Source organism: Rhipicephalus sanguineus, chromosome 1, assembly GCF_013339695.2.
Source record: "Rhipicephalus sanguineus isolate Rsan-2018 chromosome 1, BIME_Rsan_1.4, whole genome shotgun sequence".
Classification (NCBI taxonomy): domain Eukaryota; kingdom Metazoa; phylum Arthropoda; class Arachnida; order Ixodida; family Ixodidae; genus Rhipicephalus; species Rhipicephalus sanguineus.
Genome location: NC_051176.1, coordinates 39985551 through 39995915, shown reverse-complemented (window position 1 = coordinate 39995915; position 10365 = coordinate 39985551).

The window sequence follows — 10365 nt, the reverse complement described above, 5'->3', positions numbered from 1 at the left end:
GCACACGGCGGTTTCGCCTAATCCACTTAAGAGAAGACGCGCCGTTGCCGCGGTGCTTGTTCGTTTTGGCTAACTACCGCTTCTGCAGCGCCCCCCAAGCATAAGCGGAGAACGAAGCGATTTCTGTAACTTCATAGCTTATCGCTTGTGCCGATTTTCTTGATGTACGTTAGAGCAAACGGCGGCACTTTCGTCATTATTCGCGCGATTAAGGGATATGGGGCTCCCGACGCGTTTAATTATGTGTTCTCTAGAGTTCGGTGTTGTCAGGCAGGGATAACAGTAGCATTATATTCCAACGTTATGCCTCTTCGCGTATGTCCATTGGTCCGAGCGGCGCTCCGCCTATACGTTACCGTATGGGATCGGCCAATCAAGAACGGTGAATGATAGAGTGGGATGGCATCGAACGGAAAGAATGTTCACATTGTGTCCGCCTGATCTTGATGCACCAACCTTCCCATGCCACAAGGGAAATGGCTTCGACTCACGGTTATTGGGTCATACGTCACTAAGTCACTTCGGCGTGATGCTTCTGAGCACGAGGCTGCGGGCTGGATCCGCTATCGAAATGGTACAGCAGCCCAAGGTGCGAACGGAATGCAGAAACGCTCGTGAGAATGATTAGGATACGCGTTAAAGTATACTAAAGGCCCCGCCACGGTGGTCTAGTGGTTATGGCACTCGACTGCTCACCCGAAGGTCGCGGGATCGAATCCCGGCCGCGGCAGCTGCATTTTTGATGGAGGCGGAAATGTTTGAGGCCCGTGTATTTAGATTTAGGTGCACGTTAAAGAACCCCACGTGGTAGAAATTTCCGGAGCCCTCCACTACGGCGTCTCTCATAATCATATCGTAATTTCGGGACGTTAAACCCCAGATATTATTAAAGTATACTAAAGGTGTTCAAGCTGATTCTTCTACGGCGTTGCTCGTAAGCCTTTCTTATGCCACAACGCCGCTCAACAGGGGGTTGATGGTAAGATTCTCCGGTAACATGGCAAGATTAATTCGGCTGATGTGGCTACCGAGGTGCGCGTGCGCCGTGTCTTTATAAGGATCAACGGACGGCTCATACCTTTGTGCTCTCATCGCAAACTTTGCGTTAAAGCCATCGACAGCAGGAATGTCGCTTGGCTCGCAGCAGCGGCCGCGTTTCCTTACGCCAGCGTTTTAACGCGGTAGCCTTAAAGAGCTCGTTTCGCAGAAATTTCGGCGTCGTTGGTTGTGAGCGAAAAATCAGCGTTGTGCGTGAGTGAAAATTCGAGATAGATGCAAATAAAGAAATAATAAAAAAATATTTCAGTCCGAGTGGGAATAAAACTCAGGGCTTCTCCGTAGCAAGCTGGGGTTCTACCACAGAGCCACGCCCGTACTCGAAGTTGCGTCGGAAAAAACACTATATGGATGTCATGTAGTGCGAGGAGTGTCATTAACGCATGTACGTAATATTGCGTGGCAAAAGCGTAGAATCGCTAGGCACCAGAACATGTGAATTGCGCAACAAGTGGTTGGTTTAAAGGCCCACCAATTACAATGCATACATGCATAACTAATTACCATTATCAACAACAGCATCAACAACGCGTGCAGCTGCGAAGGTGCGCGTGTTGCCTTACGGCTGCATAGTGGGTGTCTCGTCAACGCGCATGACATGACATGACAAGAACTTTATTGGAGACCTGAGGAACTCGAATCTGGGGAGCCAGAGGCCCCCAGATCAAGTTGGCAAAACGTAGAATTATGTCGTAGTGGGCATTTTGCAACTTTACTTGCTGTAGGCATTCTAGGGCAGTTTGAATGGGTCAATTTACAGCCGCACAGACGTTCCTTGGCTTGTGGTACGGCTTAGGCGTTCACCAAAAAGCGAAGCCAGGCTAGCGATTATGTCTAAGGGCAGACTTTCGAAAATAATAGTAAAAAAAACATTGAGGAGGCGATGCGAATCGATTACGCTATCCCGTTCTACTCTTGAAGGCGAAGCTCAAGCGTCCTCCAAGTTTTACAGCGAAAGCGGTTATGACATCACAACAATAGCCGTTTTTGGCACCGTAGTTGTCCGCCGCTATCGCACGAAATAAGAAAAAAAAAACGACATATGAAAAAACATTCAGGATGGAACGGGCTTCGAACTTGGGCCCTTCTGCGTGGGAGTATAGTATTCTACCACAAAGCGATGATGGTGCTTGAAACTCCGTTGCAGAAAGACCCTATACAGGCTTGATGTCGGGAAGGAACCACATTAACATATGTAATGTAGTGTGGTAGAAGAGTAAAATAACAACCAGGAGTCACACAACGCGAATTGCGCAACGAAAGGGTTGTTGAATGCTTCCAACCCATTGCAAAGGGATCAGGCAAAATTCTTCATCGTTATCAGGCACAGCACCAACAATGTTCACATAATGCCTTACATATGTGTAGCGGGTACTACGGTTCTCTCCAGAATGACGAAAAATGGCATAGTGGCTGCTTCCCTACTTCACAAAAATTATGATTTATAGTGCAGTAGGTACCACTGACCTCCATTAAAAAGGCTGGACGGGGCATCCCCGCTCTGCGAGGCGGGCGCTTGTGAAGCCACCGGAAGATCATCTGTTTGTCCCGGAAGCTGGCGTCTTCTGTCCGTCTCAGTCGCGCAATTCAATTATTCTCGGGTGGCAGCTGTTGTTATAATCGTTTTTATTTTTTATTTTTTTCAAACTCTGCGATTACGCCTTACTTTAGACGCCGACGAACGCTACACGAAAGATGACAGACGCCGTGGCGACACCGTCTGAATACGGCGGAGTACTGCAACGTACAAAATGCGCAAAAATTAATGCATCTTTGAGCTACTTACGCGTGAAATGTCTTCCTTGACGACTTTTCCGGTCGATTCGTACAGTTTACTGCGCTACAGGCAGGTATTTCTTAAAAAAAAAAGAGAAAAGCTCTCTTCCGGGACAAAAACGGCGGCTTCCGGTGGCTTCACGCCCGCGTGCTCGATGCGCCATCCAGCTCCTCCTAGTGGAGATCAGTGGGCGCGCGTATAGCGCGCGTCTGCTACCACCGCCATACCCTAGCCATAGAGTGACCACCGCCACCGCTGCTGCATCACTGACCTCCATTAAAAAGGCTGGACGGGGCATCCCCGCTCTGCGAGGCGGGCGCTTGTGAAGCCACCGGAAGATCATCTGTTTGTCCCGGAAGCTGGCGTCTTCTGTCCGTCTCAGTCGCGCAATTCAATTATTCTCGGATGGCAGCTGTTGTTATAATCGTTTTTATTTTTTATTTTTTTCAAACTCTGCGATTACGCCTTACTTTAGACGCCGACGAACGCTACACGAAAGATGACAGACGCCGTGGCGACACCGTCTGAATACGGCGGAGTACTGCAACGTACAAAATGCGCAAAAATTAATGCATCTTTGAGCTACTTACGCGTGAAATGTCTTCCTTGACGACTTTTCCGGTCGATTCGTACAGTTTACTGCGCTACAGGCAGGTATTTCTTAAAAAAAAAAGAGAAAAGCTCTCTTCCGGGACAAAAACGGCGGCTTCCGGTGGCTTCACGCCCGCGTGCTCGATGCGCCATCCAGCTCCTCCTAGTGGAGATCAGTGGTAGGTACCTCGTAAGTGTATTTGCATTAGTTGCCAAGGAAGCCCATAAGGCCCCTGTGATCAATTTCCTCAGGGCCTCAATAAAGTTCTTTTCCCCGCTCTCTCTCTTTCTCACGTTAACATGTGTTATAGAGCAGGGTAGGAGATTGAAATAACGACCGGGCGTCACACAATGTGAATTACGTAACTAGTGGGTCGTTTAAAGCTTCCAACCCATTACAAAGAGCTCAGCTACAAATCTTCATCGTCATCAGCCGCCGTATCAACAAATTGCACTCGATGCCTTACAGATGTGTAGCGGGTACCTCGCTTCTCCGCAAAATGACGAATAGTGGCGTAGTCGGTGCTTCCCAACTTCATAAAAATTATAATTTATGGCGTAGTGGGTACCTTGCCAGTGTACTTGTACTAGTAGCCCCAAGCGAGCTTACAACGGGCTTTAGAAATACCGCTCTTCCAGCTTTCGCTGTGACTGTGTTGTGCTTTCCGCGCATGCCATGCGATTTTTCGTTGAGCTGCGCCAAGTCACATGCTAAAGGAGGTAGCTGCTCGCCTTACTTCGTATGACATTCCCGTTTGTTGCTATCTCCTTCATTGCTTCGCCCTTGCAGCGATACTGTGACCTTTACAGCGAAACTGTATATGAGGAGGCCAAATGGATGTCCATAGGCAGAAAATCCCCAGCGCAGGTATGTGCCACAGAAATTGGACAAACCCCGCTATCCACCACTGCTACACTAAAAAGAAGCAGCTAGCGGGCAAAAACTCATGTGCCACAGAAATTGGGCAAGCCCAACTACTCACCACTGGTCCACTAAAGTGTCGCGAAACGGAGAATGCGGCAAAATGACGCATGCTGCTCCAATGGCTCCACAAGATCCTGCACGAAAAGCCAAGCGCACGCGCCAAGCTAGAAAACACGACGCATGTAGCGGTAAAAACACGCAAGCTGCTCAAATGGAAAACTTTAAACGAGCATACGCTCCATTCAGAATCACTTTCTGTTCCCTTCATGAAAATTCAGTGCCGCCTCTGTGTCGCGTGCTACAAAACTTCACTGGTCATCCACCTTCTATGAGTGGAATGATCATTCAGCTTTGCTGGGCAACCACAGGATGTAAGGGCGTTTTTTTTTTGTTTAGCAATGTTCATTTTTATCTTTGGGGTAGTGACAGAACCAACCAAAAAAGAAAAGTTAGTAGAGATATTGCTGTTTTCTGGCCATATTTTTCTTGTATAGATGGCCAGATAGAGGAGCTTATTATTTTAGCTGTCTTGATGGCGTTTTCCTGACCATTTGTTTTGCTCACCTTAACTCGTAAGTTACCCATGATGCGTACGGCAGTGATAATCAACCAGCCGTTATCAATCTTCCATCATTTCTACCTATGCTATCCGAGAAACCCCGTCATTGGAAACTGAAGCTTGCTGGTTCGCCTCTCGTCACCGAAAAGCTCAAGCTGGAGAGAATTCTGACAGTGGCATTGCAGTGTCGATAAAAGTAAGTAGAAGTGCATTGCGCTTATAAGTTCGGAGGCAGAAATCGCAATGCCACAGTCTTATGGGCTGGTGGACAATAGGGTTGTGCGGTTGCGGAAACACGGCAGAAAACGGTATGGAGCTTCTTTCGCAGAGACCAAGCTTACGGTAATCTGATTATCCTCAAATAGAAGAAAGCAAAAACAAGGTACATGCAGAGACAAGCTGAAAAACAGTCGTGGCATAATTATGCCCCCCCCGCCCCTCATAATGGTTCCATAACGTCAAAAAGAATTTGTAAGCAAGTCAAGATGCTGAAGGAAGACTACTCACCTCACACAACCCCACTCTCATCGAACCGAGCAACAAAATTAAAGAACACGAGAATAACAAGCAGACATACACGTTGGGAAGCATTTTTACAACAGTTCTTGGTAAAAATCAGGGCCACTGCACTGATATCTGATGGCTCCCAGACAAGTCTCATTGAGACCACGAAAATTAAAAAGGTGGATGAATGAGGAGCGTATGCCAAGCGTCTAGAAAAAAATTGTGAAGAGATTGGTGTATTTCTACATCCTCGTTACTGAATGCGCGAGAATCGGCAACAGTTCATTGAGCCTAGCGGATGGCAAAGGCTGCTGGAGCTCTTTAAAACACACTTCAACAGCGCACTCCGGGAGAGTGCAGCGGCGTTTTTCCCAGCTCGGTAAAGTTTTTCTATCGATCAGCTAAACACGAGGGCATAGAAATATTAAAAAGGTAAGAGGTGAAGCAGATTATAAGTTGCGAAGTCGGAGGACCCGAGCGCATCGCCGATACCAGAGCTGCACGCACGTATGGCTGCTTGCGGAGCTCCCGCCATCTGGCGGCGAGCCAAGGCAGGGGGGCGCCCGCGATATACGGGGGTGCCCGTGATATCTAGTAACGTTGGTGCTCCCTTATAGATTACAGGAATAAGATTCTTTCTTTTTTTCCTTTAACCGCTGCTATCGCAAGAGCGCCCAGTTCCGAAACCCAATGATCATACCTGGGTAATTACTTTTGACGTCTCTGGCTATTCGAGCACTTGTCAGATATCACGATGTTTGCAAGAAAATCAAGAGGCACGCGGTGACCTAATTGTATGCGATCAAGGTACACGTTTCCGGGCTAGTTGGGCGTAATTCATTACTCGGAGCAGCGCAAAGCGACAGTGACAGAGAGAAGACACAAACACAGTGATGTGTTTGTGTCTTCTCTCGCGGTCTCTGTCCTGTTGCGCAGCTCCGTGTAATGCCTCTGCCAATCATTATAAAGAACTCCAGCAGGCTATCGAGTTCTGAGGAGAGGGTCCCCGATCATCCCAAGCGAAACAGTAGGCCTGGGAAAAGATTACGACACATTCATTTGCGTCATAGAGGGCTACTCGTCCCTTGGTAAGTACACAAAAATTTTAACCCAAAGTTTATTTTCAATCAGCAGCAGTTGCAGCACAGATGACAGGTGCGTAGACAAAAATCCACGTATTCAGCTTGACTAGATCTGCGCCCTTAATTGGCAACACGTATGACAGTATGCAGAAATACCACGCACGTATGTATACATCCACGGGCGAAGGCTTGGTTACGCTGGTCGAAATCGGCCAGTCGAGTGTACATTCGCGACAAACGCAATGTGTAGAAGCAATGACAGAGGAGCTGTGCTGTAGACTTATTTTTGCTGGGTGATTCGCTTCCAACTTCTTGCTCACGATTGTACGTTGTAAAGTGAAACACTTTCCTTGAATGCGCACATTTTATGTAAGGCTACATTCATTTTGTGCAATGCCAAACATACTTGAGAAATAAAAATGGGACATAAAAAGTAGAACTAGAAAGAAGAATTAGCAAACGCCTTATAAAAGTTGCACCAAACAAAAAAAAACATAAGTTTTCGTTTAAAAGGTACATACATACATACATACATACATACATACATACATACATACATACATACATACATACATACATACATACATACATACATACATACATACATACATACATACATATACTGAGGTGTAGTTAATATGATGAACAACGATACGAGAAACATCGCGAAACACGGGACAGTGTCCCGTGTTTCGCGATGTTTCTCGTATCGTTGAACATGTACCAACCGGCCCAAATACGCACCTTAGTGTAATATGATGAACTGCTATAAAATAACAATGCCGATAAGCTAAGTCTTGAATGCATGAGGTTTAAGGCCGTAACTTACGAGAGAAATCCCTCAACACTGTTATGTGCTCACTCAGCGTTTCTCGATCCCTCCTGGAATAGTTTGATGCATGGTTTCTCCTGCTGCCCACTCACAAGAAATTTTTATACATTTTCATGGGTGACAGCCCACGACGATATATAAGAAAAGAGCCCCTGATAATGCGATGCCAAGGAAAATTTCACTGCATCACAATTGGTTCATGTCAGAAAGTTGACACAAAGTTCATTTACATAGCCCAGCAGATCGACAATACAATAACAAACCGTTTTAGGTGACGTAGGCTGAAAAGTTGGCACAGCTCAAACAAATTCTGTACAATTCATAAATAAAACAATTCTCCGCTACTAAGCTCCTCGGTGCAAACAATGCTGAAGTTGACATGTCAATGTCCTATTGGTGCTCCGGAAAACACTCCTCAAAAGGTCTCGAAGTGTGCACATGTGCTGACTTCCTATATAATTGAGAACTAACAGACAGCAATGCCAAGGAAAGTATAGGGGTGTTATTTGTAGTAATTAGAATATAAATGTGAAGAAAGTAAAGTGGACGCAAAAATAACTTGCCGCCGCAGCCATGGCGGCGAGTGTTCCACCCTCGCCGAGTGTTCCACATTCGCCGCCATGGCTGCGACTGGCGCTGACTGACACTCCTAAGTTTCAATCCACATATATACCCTATAAAGTGGACGGGGAGATGACCACCGCCGTAGCTCAGTGGTAGAGCATCGGACGCGTTATTCGAAGGTCGCAGGTTCGGTCCCTGCCGGCGGCAAGTTATCTTTTCGTCCACTTTACTTTCTTCACATTTATATTCTAATTACTACAAATAACACCCCTATAGTTTCCTTGCCATTGCTGTCTGTTAGTTCTCAATAATATTGTGTCTAACAAAGAAAAACGAGCCCTTTAAAGTAATCTTTCCTTCATTCATAGCGAGGGTGTCGTTCTGGCAGACATGATGCCTTCAGGTAGTATGCGAGGGACTATTGGTCAGCTGCCTGCTCGTAAACAGATCACGTGCTACGTGACGCCAAAAAGGCAGAAAAAAGAGTGTTCCACACTCGCCGCCATGGCTGCGACTGGCGCTGACAGACACTCCTAAGTTTCAATCCACATATATACCCTATAAAGTGGACGGGGAGATGACCGCCGCCGTAGCTCAGTGGTAGAGCATCGGACGCGTTATTCGAAGGTCGCAGGTTCGGTCCCTGCCGGCGGCAAGTTATCTTTTCGTCCACTTTAATTTCTTCACATTTATATTCTAATTACTACAAATAACACCCCTATACTTTCCTTGGCATTGCTGTCTGTTAGTTCTCAATAATATTGTGTCTAACAAAGAAAAACGAGCCCTTTAAAGTAAGACTTCCCATATGCCAATCTCTCATTCCGCTTGGAAAAATATTATTGCACTGCTGGGCGAGGACTGTAGATTATGTATGTGACATGACGCTTCGGTGCCCTGCATGTATATCTTACTGCTGGCCTCAGCTGAAATCTTTCTCAGCACATATGTGCAGAATGACAGTTTATAATGTACCACGACCAAGTAATTATATTTCAGGTGCATAAAACATAGACCACACTACAAGAACTTAAGAACATTTACCTTACACGGCTTACAGGATGTTAAATGCATTCCCATGAAGCTTTCACAGCTTATCTGAATATAGTCGTAATGGTAATCAGCAGATTGTTACTTCAACCTTCAAATTTGTTCGAAGTAGCCAGCTTCAAAATTATACCACACGAGCAGCCCTCTTTTGGCTAAACCGCGGTACGTATGCATCAAAAGACTTAAGTGAGTGCATGGTCTAGCGACCATACAAAATGCAATAAATGCTTTCAGCAGTAATATGACCAGAACTGCATAGATGATAAACTATTTTACAGATTATAGAATTAAAGTATGAAGAAAATCTATGGCAGCAAACACTATATTAAAAAAAAAAGTTAAAACTTAGACAGTACATACACAGAGCTCCACTGTTGAAGAGGACAAAGAGGCAATGAGATAACATTGCATAGGTGCTAAAGCCCGGTGTCCGATATACTAGGAATAGTGGGAATCCTCTTCCACCTAAATAATGCATGGAGAAGGACTTTTCAGCGCTTATACACACATAAATTCATACGTGCTGTACTAATTTGTGAAATCCTGAGCGACTATATCGACAAAGGGCGAAATGACCCGCTGTATTGGCTTTCATTCTTGCACTACCAAGCATGAAAACACGGTTTTGCTTGTCGACCATGGCTGCTTGTTTACTATGGGAGAGAAATGCAGAGACGCGCATGCACTTTGATTTAGGTGCACGTTAAGAACTTCAGATAGACGCTTCAGACACTGCCGTACAGCATGCCTTACATAACGTCATGGTTTAGTATATGAAATACAGAAATTAATCAATTTTGAATCCTCAAATGCAAAGAACTGCTGAATGATGCACTGCTCAAAAACTAAATTGCAGCTGTGCAGATTGTCACCATACAATTAAAACTGTTCCAGCCATCCCAATGCATTCTTTCTCTTGACGTGCACTTTGAACAGCAGGACACAGTGACTGATAGTCGCTGTCTAGTTGTCGGCCTTGTGTGTTCTATTCGAGCTACACTGTACATGACTGTGAGGTGCCTGATCGCAGGATATTGCTGGGTGATAGAAAGATACAGATGATCTTTACAACAGTGCTATCTGTAAAAATGTACAGTTGATAAATATGTGCTAACAACTCTAGCTGTCGTATTTTCAGAGACCGATGTCATCTGTTAAGGAATAATAAAACACTAAAGAAAAGTCTGAAGATGGACAGACAAACATTGAAGACTTTGAAAAAATATTTTACGGCGAGGCTGTGTACCTCTCGTTGGTCTGAATGTATCGTGGCGTCAGCACAAGTCTCCTACAGCGCGTATGTGCCACAGAAATTGGGCAAATCGCACTACTAACCACAGCTGTTCGCCTGCTCCTCTGCTAGCAGATGCGCGCTTCTTGCGTTTTCACCTCGGACGCTGAGGAAGGGCATTCAGAGAGGTGGAC